Source organism: Anolis carolinensis, chromosome 1, assembly GCF_035594765.1.
Source record: "Anolis carolinensis isolate JA03-04 chromosome 1, rAnoCar3.1.pri, whole genome shotgun sequence".
Lineage (NCBI taxonomy): Eukaryota > Metazoa > Chordata > Lepidosauria > Squamata > Dactyloidae > Anolis > Anolis carolinensis.
The window spans coordinates 245541842-245556536 of NC_085841.1; positions in this window are offsets into that span (position 1 = coordinate 245541842).

Sequence of the window (14695 nt, forward strand, 5' to 3'; positions counted from 1 at the left end):
GGAGGGGTGCCAGGGCTCTGCCTGGTATACAGAGTTTAACCAAAACAACACCCAGTTTGTGTCAAAAATTTTTACTTAAAGCAATAACTTAAACACTTGATCTTGTCAATGTCAAACTACAAAACAAAGATATCCCACAGATGAAGCTATACAACAAAGTCCCATCAATAGTGAGAGGACTATAAAGCCAGTTCAGGAGCATGAATAAACAGTAACCAAGTTTGCAGTCCAAAAGTCAGGAGCCAAGAGTTCACTGAGAGTAACGTTCCAGATTTCAAGAGTACAAACTGTGGTCAGAGTTCCAATGTTAAGGGTCAAACTGCAGTCCACGTCCATAAGTCAAAGCCAGGCAGGTTGTCCAAGATTCCAGAGTTCCAAGATACAACAAGGTCCAAGATAAGGTTACAAGAGCAGCAGAATCCAAAAGAAGGTTAGGCTCAAGAGTCTAACCGAGGAGTAACAGCAAAGATCCAACAAGGCACAAACAAGATCTCAGGAAACAGCTCTGAACATCAGGATCTATACAATCTGGAGGAAAACAGCCAACATCCAGGTCCTAATATGACTGAAACTTTTCTCCCAAAGAGCAGTCTCTAGCAAAGCTCCTTTATTCTGATGATCACAGCTACATCCTCTTTCAGCAGGCCTCCCCAATGATTGCTACAGCCTGTGAATCCTTACTGGAAGTATCACTGACCTTTTACAAACAGGAAGGAAATTAATCCCTTCCAACCATTCTGCAGCAGCTATACTAGCAACCCCCAAAATGCTGTGCATGGCATCCTCTCAGCCCTACCCCCCCCCCAAATAACTTACTGGAGGGGCCTGCACTGCTGGTAGGCCCCTCTGGTAAGTTTTTTTTTCATAGAAAAGTGGGGCTGGCTGCCATCTCTCAAGGGAAAGCCTGGAGTTTTGGTTGGGGATGGGGAAAGGGTTATTTTACCCCACTTCCTTCCAGGTTTCTGCCCTGTCTGGAATGGCCTTGAGATAGAGAATATTGTTTCCTCTATATATGCTAAATGTAAATAAATACAATAGACCCACACACAATGAGAAGTATGTGACAATGTTGCCCATCCCCTAGTTCAATCTGCCTTCCTGGTTGTTGATGGGCAGTTTTGATAACCCTGTTCATTCTTCCTTCTTATTTCATGATTTGACTTTTTGATTAAAGCACTATGGAAAGTGCACTGCATTTTATTCACAGTTCTTTCAGTGAAGGGCCTTCATTATCTGTAGATAATCCAGATTCAGTTTTCATATCCTTAGAAACTGCAGTTGTTATCTTCATTGCAGATATTACCCATGTTCCTTCAGGTGATTGCTTTTCTTTAAAAGAACATCAGAAATGAAATGGTTTTATTCTCATTTATATAATGTTTTAACAACTGAATACAACCCAGTATTCTGTTCATATTTTCTGTCAACAACAAGAGAAGTCAAGAGAAGTATGAAGGCTACAATATTCATATTAAGGCTCAGGCTGTTTCTTTCTGAAGGCATCATTTTCACAATACAATGGATACTTGAATGGTCTTTTACAGGGATGTTTCCATAGCATTTGAATACTCTTCACTCAGATCCATTGTTTTCAATGCAGGTTGGTCTTCTCCTATTGCTCAACTAAAATGAATAGTTCTGAGCAATTCTTATTTGCTTTTGTTACTTTTAATTTCACATTCAATGAGTGGTTTTTTTTAATTAGCAAGAGCTAATTAAAATGGTAACATTCCTGGACTATTGTGAAAGTGATAATGAACCATGGATAAGGGCAAATAAAAGGTAAGTTCATTATAGTTTGCAAGAGTTAATGAGAGTGAGAATTAAAGTAGTCAGAATAATTGTGTAGGAGTTTCTATCCCTCTCCAAAGCAAAGGTAATCAACCAATGACAACTAAGTGGAGATAATGAACCAACAGACAGAAGACAGAACTTCAGGTTTTCTTCATATGGAAGATGTTCCATTGAGGCAGTTGGAAATTTAAAAAGCATTTCATTTTAACACTTCTGACTTGTTACATTCATCTTCCTCTTCTTTCCTCCTTTTATAATATCCATACCACCATGGTGACTTAAGTCAATCAAACAAAGTGATTTTGCTGGGAAGATTTACAGACAAGTTCATGCATAGCCCATCAACACGGTGTAAAGTCCATCATGGTTTTTGTGGTTGTATCTGGACATGATATTTCTCACTTTGCATACAAAATTTAAGGGAAACTTGCTGAGAGGTTTGAGCTAAGCACATCACCATCCTCATGGCCTGGGTGTAGTCCTGGAAGCCACATTTTATTTTACTTGTCTTTCATCCAACCACATTTGTTCCATTTGTGAATTTCTTAGCTAAGAGATTACAAGATTATATTACCTCATATACACTGCGTTGATTCTAGATGTCATCAATTTAGAAATAAACAAACTTGATATCACTTTTTTTTAAGAATGAAGAGACACACTACTCACAGTAGTGCATCATAGCTGATGTTTTTCATGACTTCCAAACAAGTGGTGGCTTGTGGGATGCATTAGACAAATTATTTTCTTATTTGGTTACTACATTGCAAAAACTATTACATTAAAAGCAGGAAAAATAGCCTGAAATGGTTTATCTGATGATTAAAAAAAAAAGTTTCACATCATTGTCACAAGCAATGCTTTCACATTCGGCAGATACTCCGGTTTGACAGTACAATCCGCCCTCCACTTTTACTTACATACGGGGTATAGATCTTTGTGGAAGTAGAAAAACACAATTTTTTAAAACTGTTTAAATCGAAGAGATGGTGGTGGGATATAAGAATAAAGTTTATTATTATTATTATTATTATTATTATTATTATTATTATTATTATTATTATTGACACAACGACATAGTCTGACACAGCAAACAAGATAGATATGCTGGATTTCGTATCACAAAATCCCAAGTCGAACACTTCCCAAGTGTCTAGGACTGTGTGATGTATTTTAGGATGATGCGCGCAGATCCCAGTAGGGTGGCCTTTTGCAGTTGGCAGATCGTAATTTTGTCAATGTCTATTGTTTCCAAATGCCGGCTCAGATCTTATGGCTCTTTCCTTGGTATTTCCAGTACACAGTGTAGATCATCTTGTCAGCAAGCCCTTTGGAAGACTTTCCTGACACCTACCTGTCAACCAGGATGAGTTTGGTCAAACAACATTAAAGTGTGGTCATAATGACAGTACTTACTAATGAGGAAGAACACACAAGCTGGGAGTGGCAGCAGCAATTTATTTTTGAGTGTGCCTATTGAGGAGGGCAAGGTTATGTACTCTACTTTCCTTTTACTGAGTTATTTGAGTACAAATACATTGAATTTGGAATTCAGTTTGCAGAAATCAAATAAATCTAAGGACAAAAGAAGGAAAGTTAGAGAAGGTGAGAAAACTGGGCCATTTTAAAAGTAGATGAGAAAGTGGGATGACAAGAATGGATGGAACTGTCCCTTCTGTTTCAGAATAGAAGGTTATGCCTGATTTCTGGTTTCTTTATGACATATATGAACAACTTCCATGGTCCACAAAAATATGCTTTCTGATTTTATCAAGACATCCTTATTTTTAAGTAGATGGAGGCAAAGTACAGGTCCGGGGCTAAATATCCTCCCTCTTCCTGGCCATTTGTATGGCTTGTGATTCCCCACACAGATTCTCCCCACTTTCCTATCATCACAAAAAAGAGGGTGAATTCCCTTTTCTGTAAGGCATCAAAAATTCACATTTTATATAGTTTTATTATTTCAAAAATGTCAGTTACAGGCAGTCTATGAGTTACAAACCTCTGAATTACAAACAAACTCATAGTTACAATCAGGGGTGAGACAACAGGAAATGAGCAAAATCTACTTCTAGGAAGGGAAAATCACTCTGGAAAGTGTTATCATGAGGAAAAGGTGTCTCCACCAAAGCTTTCTCACCAATCATTGTTTCCACAACAAGCCCAATTTTTCAAAATCCAATTATCACAGGGACAGACAGTGAAGTGAAATCTGAACAGGGACATAGACAACAAAACAAACACCACATTGGTGTACTGCTAACCCTTCCCTATGCTATCCAAAGTTAAGAGATATATATTTTTGTCTGGAGTTACACTGAAAAAATGTTCCTGTTAGGAGTTACAAACAAATTCAATGTAAGAACAAACCTACACAACCTATCTTGTTTGTAACTTGGGGACGAGATATGATTTTATGGGTATGTTTCTTTTAATTTGCCATTTTTGACAATTTGTGAGGCCATTTTAAGGTCAAGGAAAATAATCCCCCTCACCCCATTATAGTGACCCATCCCTGCAACTAAGCAAGACTCTAGTCCAGTGGTTCTCAACCTGTGGGTCCTCAGGTGTTTTGGCCTACAACTCCCAGCAATCCCAGCCAGTTTATCAGCTGTTAGGATTTCTGGGAGTTGAAGGCCAAGACATCTGGGGACCCACAGGTTGAGAACCACTGCCCTAGTCTGTGCCTTAGTGGAGAACTGCAAGTGTAGGAGGTTTCCAGGAGAAATGGTTGGCTTTTTTAAAAGCTTAAAAATCCTCACAGACAGCAACTGACAGATCTGAAAGTTGCTCTGAGAGACACAAAAATGAATGGAGTGTGTGTGGCCTTTGACTTGTGTGTTGCACAGCTCTGCTTTATAACAACATTTAGAAACATGATGGATATGTGGCCTGCTTTTCTCTTAGGGTTGTGTATGCACTTCATTTTAGTGCCTCCTGATAATCCCAGTAGATATAAAGCCCTAGGATTCAAAGGGGCATCACATACTGAATATCTGAGCTAAGTTAGAAGATGTAATTTTGTGTGTGTGTGTGTGTGTGTGCTTATGCATGTGTATGCACTCGTGCCGGTGTGTTTTTACTGCCCTCTGGGGTGAAATTAGGAATAAGAAGAACTTTTAAAGAAAGTATACTGTGAGGTTACTAGAGAATCAATCACTTTCTTCTCTCTGGAGCCAAGTGGAACTATTATGTAAAAGTAATTAAGGCAAAGAAAACAAGTTAATAATGAACCCAGAAAAAAACAACTTTCTGTGTTGGCTAGGAATCCAACTAGAGACACCTAAGAGGAATGTGTTATTAAAGTTTTGCTAAAGTACAAAAAGAAAAAAAGTTGTTGCTGTTGTGGCTATAATATTTATCATCTGCATTTCTCTCAAACTTTACGACTTACAGAAACATAGATTAAAATATTTAAAGATAAAAACAGAATAAACTATAGTTGGACTTCTGCATCCACAGATTCAATCAGCCTTGCATTGAAAATATTTTTTAAAATCCAAAAGCAAACCTTCATATTACCATTTTATATAAGGGGCACAATGAATATCCATAGATTTTGGTATCGTGTGTGTGTGTGTGTGTGTGTGTGTGTGTAACTAAAACCCAACAGATACCAAAGGTCTGCTGTATTGTTAAAATATAATTGAGTTAAGTACTATAAAATTCAGAACTATTAAAAAAAATTATAGGGGCAAAAACAAACAAACATTACAACACACTATTTAAGACCCTTTCCTTATAAATAGTCAGTTTTTGAAAGCCTGTAGGTATTTAAAAAGTCTACTGCGACCTTCCACTTCCCTCATGAAGACACTCCATCAATTTTCATCTAATGTTCTACCCAACCACCATTTATCCATCCAATGTAAGCCTTTTTACACATGCAATTAAAGCCCTGTCCTGGTGTAGCAAAACCAGAATAAGTGAAATGAAATGGTGTATGTGTGTTGAGAGGGATGGAAATAATCACTGCCAACCTTTTCATGACAATTTTGAACATCCTCCATGCATACAACATTTTGAAAAAGAAAACATTCCCTACCTGTAGAGGATCCCATGCAATTGGGAACATCATCTTCATCATCATTAACTTTATTTATACCCCATCTTTCTCCCCATGGAAATTCAAGGAAGCTAACAATCCCACACTAAACAAGTTTAAAAAGTGCAATACAAAAGTTAAAAAACAATTAAATAGTAACAGTGTGATAAAAAACAGAATTAAAATACAACAAATATACTCAAGGGGGCCGGGCTGTGGCGCAGGCTGGTGAGCAGCCTGCTGCAATAAATCACTCTGACCATGAGGTCACGAGTTCGAGGCCAGCCCATGGCGGGGTGAGCACCCGTCAATTAAAAAAAAATAGCCCCTGTTCGTTGCTGACCTAGAAACCCAAAAGATAGTTGCATCTATCAAGTAGGAAATAAGGTACCACTTATAAAGTGGGGAGGCAAATTTAATTTACAACATTGGAATGAGGAAGTGCTGTCACAGTGGATGATGAAGCAGCTGCTCCCCCTGTGGCCAGAATCGAACATCCCCTCAGGAGAAGGTTAAATTGCCTCTGCGTCTGTCTCTGTCTCGGTTCTATGTGTATATGGGCATTGAATGTTTGCCCTATATGTATATAATGTGATCTGCCCTGAGTCCCCTTCGAGGTGAGAAGGGCAGAATATAAATACTGTAAATAAATAAATAAATGAATAAATAAAACTCATACTCTCCCCAATCCCACCCAACCTCCCCAAATCCTGCCCTTTATCCTTCCTTAAATACTTTTTGAGGAAGAAGGCTTTGACCTGCCTGCGGAAGGCTAGCAGGGCTTGTGTTAACAAACTGTGTAAAAAAAAAACCTCTGCAATCTCTTTCCCAAATAACATGAACAATGGCTATGCTGTCTGGGGATAAGCAAAGTTATAATTTAACCCACAGAAGGCACCAAGCTGCGGAAGGCTTGACTGAATGGATCAACAAATGCATTATTCACCTGGGTGCACAAAAGGTAACTGCTATAAAAGATGATTAATTGTCCTGTATGTAACAAGTATCTTCTCAGGCATATCCTCCTCTCATCACTACATGATCTGATTATCCTTCAGTATATGTACTGATTATTACAGTACATATACCGAAGGAAAGGCAGAACTCTTTTATGAGACGGGGGTAACAGAGCAGCAACAGCCAAAAAGCATGAGTCCAACTTTTCCCATCTACCATAGGTCCTCCGCTGTGAAGGAGGTTCTCCTTTTCAAAAACTGCCCCTGAGATGCCATAGGTCAGTTTTTTAGGGTCTCTGAGGCCAACATCTAAGTGTAACAATTTCAGGAGGTAGTGAGGCCATTCAGGAGGCTTATATATGAGGTGGAAAATTGGGCTCTTATGACAGTTGTGAGGAAGGACAGGAGTTCAACCATACCTGGAAGACCATGTTATAGACCCTGCTGTAAAAATGACAGGTAGCTTTGTTGATACTTCTCTTCTTAATAAATCACTGGCTGTTTTCAAATCAGTAACACAGGAACACAAAATCCTAAACAAGGAATCCTATGGGGAACGGATAGGTTGTTATTCTGAGGCTCCCCTATAAATGAACCAGATAGCAGCAACTAGGTTCAGATCTCTATCTCCTGGGAGAATGGTTTTAATAACAAGAGAGACTTGTTCTGGAGTAAACGCCCTAATTGGCATGGCAACCTGCATTACTTTTATTATTCGGCTGAGAAAAATATAAGCAGATAATTAATGCTTTGGGGATTTGATAGGGTATGTAGAAGGGAGGGGGCATTAGCTTTTTCTATGTAGTGGAAAAAGACAATAATTCAGGAGAAGGGTTTTTTTTGGGGGGGAGGATAATGAGTCTGTGAAACATTTGACAGGCAGAATACTTTTTGGTTTTGAATATAATAAAAATAAGCAAATGTAGGTCTTCCTTTTCACTCATATCTGAATGACTGAAGGACTGTTGAAGAACAAAAATAAAATAAATACCAAAATAAAGGACCCCCAATGAATGAAATCCAAATCATCTTGGACATCATCAGATATCTGTTGCCCACTCCTGTTAAAGCAAACTAACTAAAAAGAACAATAGCATGGTTGGCCTTCCTCTGTTCCTGGGTCTGTCTATCTATCTATCTATCTATCTATCTATCTATCTATCTATCTATCTATCTATCTATCTATCATCTATTATTTATTAATTTACAGTACTTATACCTCTCCCTTCTCACCTTGAAGGAGACCCAGAGTGGTTTCCAGAACAAACATCTGGCAAACATTTGATGCCGATTATACAATTAACAAGGACAGACAACACAAACAGAGGTAAAGGCAGTTTTTCCCATTTTATTTCTGGCATCTTGGAGGCTGTGCCTGACTCCGGCCACCGAGGGGAGGGGAGGGTGTTGTTGTTCTGTCTTGCATGCCTTCTCGGTGGTGGCTCCCCGACTGTGGAATGCCCTCCCTGGAGATATCTGACAGGCTCCTACCCTGCTGGGATTCAGAAAGGCCATGAAAACATGGTTATGTGCCCAAGCTTTTGATGAGTAAATGACAAAGTTGACATGGCCTGATTTAAGGATGAAGCATGAGGATCTCAGATGAATGGAATTAATTATATATACGTTTTAAAGGTTTTTATAATGTGTTTTAACAATGTTATTAACAGATCTGTTTATATTGTTTTGTTTTTATGATTGCAATTTGGGCATTAAATTTTGCCAATTTTTGTAAGCCGCCCTGAGTCCCCTCGGGTGAGAAGGGCGGGGTATAAATGTTGTAAATAAATAAATAAATAAAGGAGCTTTCATCTGACCAATGGTCTTAAGGGTGCCTTTATTGCCTCCCCTCTAAAAGCAGTACCTATTTATCTACTCGCATGTCTGCTTTCGACTTGTGGGCAGGTGAGCTGCGGCTAACCCAGCCTCAAACTGCCGAACTTTTAATTGGCAGGATTTCCTGCAGCACAGCAGTTTAACCTGCTGTGCTAAGCCCGGCCCCTGATGGAGTTACGAAGCAGCAAGCTCTCCTCCCCTCCTGTTCTACTCCATTGCATCCTCAGTGATGCGATCCCAGAAGAAGATAACATCCTGTGACAGTAAGGGTGATTCTTCATTTTCCCCCGGGCACTGTAGAATAATAATAATAATAATAATAATAATAATAATAATAATAATAATAATTTTATTTCTTACCCGCTTCTCTTTGTGGCTTGAGGTGAGTCCCAGCACAGTCAAATACTATAAAAATTCTACAAACACACATATTAAAATGCAGTTCCACAAAATATTCCTCAGCCTGGGGAGCCCAGGATGGCTATGGGGATACCATCTGGGATTGTGCATGTTGATCCCAAATGGGACTCTCCACTGCCACAGAGCCCACAAAGATTCCTGGAAGATCTGGATCTTTGCTGGTGTTTTTAACCTGGGGTCAAGCAGAGTAAAAGGCTAATGTGTTTCCTATACCACACTTTGTGGCAGTGGAGAAGGGACCCATGCAAGTTTTTGAAAAAAGCTCTGAAGCTTCATCCAAAGCAGAATAGATTTCCTTCTCAAAAAGATGGAAGAAAAAAATGTGAAATAGAGTGTTGTACAACTTTAAGAATTCCACTTTAAAGTTGCTTTACTACTTTAATGCACATGAATAATTTAAAGTAGTAGAAGTTTAAATTTGTGAAAAATTCTGTTTTGTATATCTGTGAGCTGGGTTTAGGCCCAAAATACTGAACTGGTCAGGGGAGGGGGGGTGCAATGGAATGTTGAATAGTTTTAAAGTTAAATGTTACACAAATTTATAACTGTGTAATTGTAAATGTTACACAATTTTAAAGTTGTACAACTGTTAATACTCAGAGCTTTTAGATGGAAATGGGAACTAAAGCCCTGAAAGTGCAAGGAATACATTGTCAATAGAACAAAAAGATAAATGGCACATATGTATACAAAAATGTATTAGTAAAAGGTAAAGGTTTCCCCTGACGTTAAGTCCAATCGTGATCAACTCTGGGGGTTGGTGCTCATCTCCATTTCTAAGCTGAAGAGCTGGCGTTGTCCACAGACATCTCCAGGTCATGTGGCCGGCATAACTGCATGGAGCGCTATTACCTTCCTGCCGGAGCAGTACCTATTAATCAACTCACATTTGCATGTTTTGAATTGCTAGGTTGGCAGGAGCTGGGGCTAACAGGGCTCCCGGGATTTGAACCTAGCACCTTTCAGTCCGCAAGTTCAGCAGCTCAGCGCTTTAACACACTGTGCCACCAGGGGCCCCTATAGCCCTCTTATTCAAGGAGCCTCTCTTAAAGAGCTAGAGAACTGTACCATTTACCTGCTGAATATATCTTGAACTGAAGGCTTATTTCTAAAATAAACTAGGAAAAATGAAGAGAGTATCTGTTGAAGGCGTCTGAATGAAGCTTTTTCCACCTCCAACTTTTTGAAAGTGTTGAAAATCCCATTCCTAATTCCTTCCTTTTTTTCTCAGCATTTTATTTACAGTTTTACAACTGTAGGCATGGAAGAGATCTTAATAGGTTATGACAGACGTATATCCTTGCTGGCAAATATTTTAAACAGCAGCTGCAGAGATTTGGGGTTTAATATCACAGGGAGCAATTCTGTAGAAACAGCTGGGCAATTGAATAGTTTGCCAGAAGAAATTATTGAAATTCCTTCTTGAAATAGGAGTACAACAACATTTTATCATGGTCCAAAGACCCTTACTGCACCGTAGGTATACAAGGTGTGTAGGTTAATGTGATTAACAACAGCCGGTTGATTAAACACACAATTGGGTAACATTTGCAACAGTTTAAAACTGCTTAAAATACATGTTGGTTAAGAACATAGGTAAAAGGCTGCAAGAAGCGCCGGTGTGTTTCAGCCTGTGTCTAAAATTGGGAATTGCCTAATCCTGGCTGCCTCAGAAAGAAACTTGGCAACCACCAAGGTCACATGGGGAAGGTCATCACCAAGTAGAAACTTCACATAACATTTCATTGGACTAGCTGGCAAGTTTCTAAGAAGGGGGTTGATTATGTGTGCTAGGGCCTGTTCATAGAAACTGCATGACAGTAGAATGTGGTAGATGCATTCTACTTCCTGTTTGTTACATGGATAGACTCTTTCATTATATGGGGTATCTGCAAATCTCCCATGCAGCAATTCAGCTACACCTTGCTTTGGAAAATAGGTAACGTTATTTGGCCACAGTCAAGTTTTTAGATAGTTTGCTGTGTGGAAAGGCCCAATATAATGTATGGACAGAGCACTAGGAGAGCAATGTACATAAGAATGAGAGTGCAGTTCACAAAAGGCAATGTCCCACAGTCTCTGTTTCACTGATTTGAGAGCCATGTCAAAACCCAGATGAGTTAGGAGAGATGCGGAAAGGCCGATGGAGAAGGCTTTCTTGGAACTGATCTTAAACCAATTGCTTATGTACTCATCCTGAGCTAAATGATGAATCAGACCAGATCCTAAACTAAAAGCTCTGATCTTGAGGCAATATTTAAGTGCCCACCACCAGGCTCTTATTGACAGAGGTGCTTCCCTGGATTCAAATAATAAGTCACAGGATGGTACGTATCTGGGGAGCTGGAAAGGGGCCCTCAAAAACTGTGTTTGCTGAAGTAGGAGTAAACCTTGAGTCACGCATGAAGCTGCATGGCACAAGTACCTGCTCACTTCATGAGCTACCACTTTAATATTCACAATTGAAAAATGCAGACTTCCTATAATGAGAATTGTTAAGTGTATGGTCATGTTGGATGGTAAGGACATGCTGCCTAAAACAAGAATGCAATGCATGTAAATCATTCACTTATCTTTATTTAGCAAATCATGACACAACAGACCTTCATTGTTCCCTTGCTTCTGATGGTCAAATTTGGAGAAATGTATTTAGCTAAGATCAATATTTTATAGTCTCCTTTCCCTGTAACCTTCAACAGGTAATATAAATCTTTCTTACACTTACAATGATATTTTGTTGACTCAGATTCTAGATTAGCTTCTCAGAAAAAGAGAAGAGAGAAAATAAATGATTCTTATTTGGGATGTCCATATCCAAACAAACTGATTTTATTTGGAATATCCGTATTAAATATGTAGTGCTTCCTGGCCCAACTGCTCCCTGTAAAGGTTCTCCTATCAATTGAGCTGCAGCAGACTGACATTTCACCCTGCCTCCTGCAAGTGATCTCTAGTTCTACAATCAGAAGCAGGATTTCTCTCACAATTCTACCTTGTACTGAAAATTGCTTGTGGAGATGGAGTGGGAAAATCAATCTGTCATGCTCTAATTGCCATGACTGGCAGATGAATGTGTTGTTGTTCATTGTCATCATATCGGCTTGGACTTATGTATACTCCTTGGTACTGGGTCTTGCAAACTCTGGGATGTGGCTTCCTTGATTGAGGACACATCTACACTGCAGAAGGGCCTTGGATCAGTTCTATGGTGTTCAAACGCCACACAGAGATGATCCGTGGCCATAAAGAGAAATGACATCTTGGCCCATGTTAACCAAAGTTGAGAAAAATTCAGGTTATCCCCCAACTTTGGGCCTGTGTAAACCATTGGGCTGATTCTGGGATTAAACTAGCTGCAACTGCCATCCCAATGTTTCCTATCCCCTGCCATGTTGCACAGTACTTACCATCTTCCGACAATCTCCATGATGTGCAATCTCTGGCAGCAACATGAGTCCTACCAGTCAGCCATCACCTGTAAAGAGGTAAACTGGGGTGGTCTCCCTGTTATCCCAGCCAACATCACTGCAGGTGATGGTCAACTTCCAGGACCCATATTGTGTCTAGAGACCACAACGCCTCAGAAAATAGAACCATAAGTGTGACCATCTGGTCAGGACTTTTACCCACCTCAACTGGAGAAGAGATAGGTATGGGGACCATCCAGGGGTGATCCGGCATATGCCATGCCAGATCGGTCCCAGAATACTGTATCAATGTAGATCCACTTTGTGTCTATCTATTGGTGTTGCAGTTTTCCAGTCCGTGTACTGCATTTCTGCCTTTTCCCTTACCAGGCATGCAATCTCATGAGATGTCCAAAACACAATAGCCCCAGTTTAAACAAGTTCACTTTTATTGATGCTTCAGGATTGATTCAGTTTAGAAGCCATTTAGTTGTCTTTTTGGCAGTCCATATTATCTGTAGAACTCTCCTCCAGAAGTAAATTTCAGATAAGTTAATTTTTGTTCTGCCTGGCTTTCACAACTGTACATAGAAAATGGAATTAGGATGGCATGGATGGTCCTGATTTAGGTATTTAATTAGGTATTGAGAACTTCAGCTAGAACTTTCATAGCTGTCTCCTCCTCAAGTATTTTCCCAATATTTAAATGCCATCTGCATGACTTAAACTGAAACTATTATATTTCTCCTTATTGCTCCCTGAAAGTGGTTTCTTTTTCAGGTTACAGATGAAATAATCATATGTTACAGTATTACTACTAAAGTGAGTCACAGTTTTTCATGATCCAAAGCCTTTGCTATAATTTATAAATCATAGGCCAATTTTTTTGGTGCATTCTATTATCCAACAAGTTATTGGATTGGATATCTGTCATTGCTGCTGAATATTTTGACTGCTCTCATTTAAAATTAAGCAGTCTGAGGTGATATGTTACTTTGGCCCATGTTAGAAAGCTTTCCTTACTATTTAGGCAACATAAGGCAAGAAAACAGGTCATGGTACATGTATGTGTGTAAGGAGGTGGGTAGCAATGTCAAATGCCAGACTGTTTCTTCTGAATTCCATAGCTGTTACTTCATTGGAAGGATGGAGCTGTGTGGACTCCTACAGCAGCCTGCTGGCCATGTGTGACTCAGGATATTATCCTACTGCCAGTGTTCAAGTAAGCTTTGCTTGCCAATCTAGTCAATCCCTGCATGTAAACAAGGAAAAGGAAATATTAGCTTGTCCTTAATCTCAGGCAGTAAATGGTTTAGGTGTCTTGTAGACTGGCCATTCACACAGAAGTCATTTTTGAAGGGATGGTGCATGTACCTCTGTGAATCAGGCTGTCAGTTTTGATTGTTACATGTCACAACACTGCTATGATGGAAGTTGCAGTAATCTAACAATGGCCATCTACATATGAATTTGTGATAAGTAGAGTATTTGTTTCAAATACGGGATTATTGAAATATATTTTTGTTGTTGATGTGGAAGGGACACTTCCAGAAGAGAGACAATAGGAAGTAATATGTTTCACATTTTAAATTTTTATTAGAGTTTAACTGTATAGTACATATTTGGGAGGGGGGAAAGTTCGGGAGGGAAAGACAGGTAAGGAGAGGGAAACTTAGGGAACTAGGAAAGGTAAGCTAGGTGCAGGGGAAGGGAGAGGTGAAATGGGGAATTTGGGGAAGAGTGGGGGGGGAAGGCTAAATAGCACAAAGCAAGTTAAAGGAGGGAAAAAAGGTGGGAAAGGGGGAGAAAAGGGGGAAAGGGGGTTGTGGTGACTTCCGATCTCTCTTCTTCAAGTTCTTCATTGTTTCTTTAAATACTCCTCTAAGTATGACCAGTCCGTCTCTTTCATCCTTCTACCGTCATTTTTCCTCAACATAAAAGTTAGCTTGTCCATATCTTTAATTTCAATCACTTTATCGATCCACCATTCTTTCTTCAATGGTTTCTCTGATTTCCAATGTTTGGCAATTACTAATCTGGCTGCCGTGATGAAAAAAGTGAAAAGTTTGTCTGTGTTAGCATCTACTTTATCATTTTGGTCATAAAGCCCTAGCAGGAGAAGCTCGGGTTTAAGTTCCAATTGTGTTTTTAAAATTTTATTACATTCCCCTAGGATCACTTCCCAAATTTTTTTAATTTTCCTGCAACTCCACCACATATGGATATATGAACCT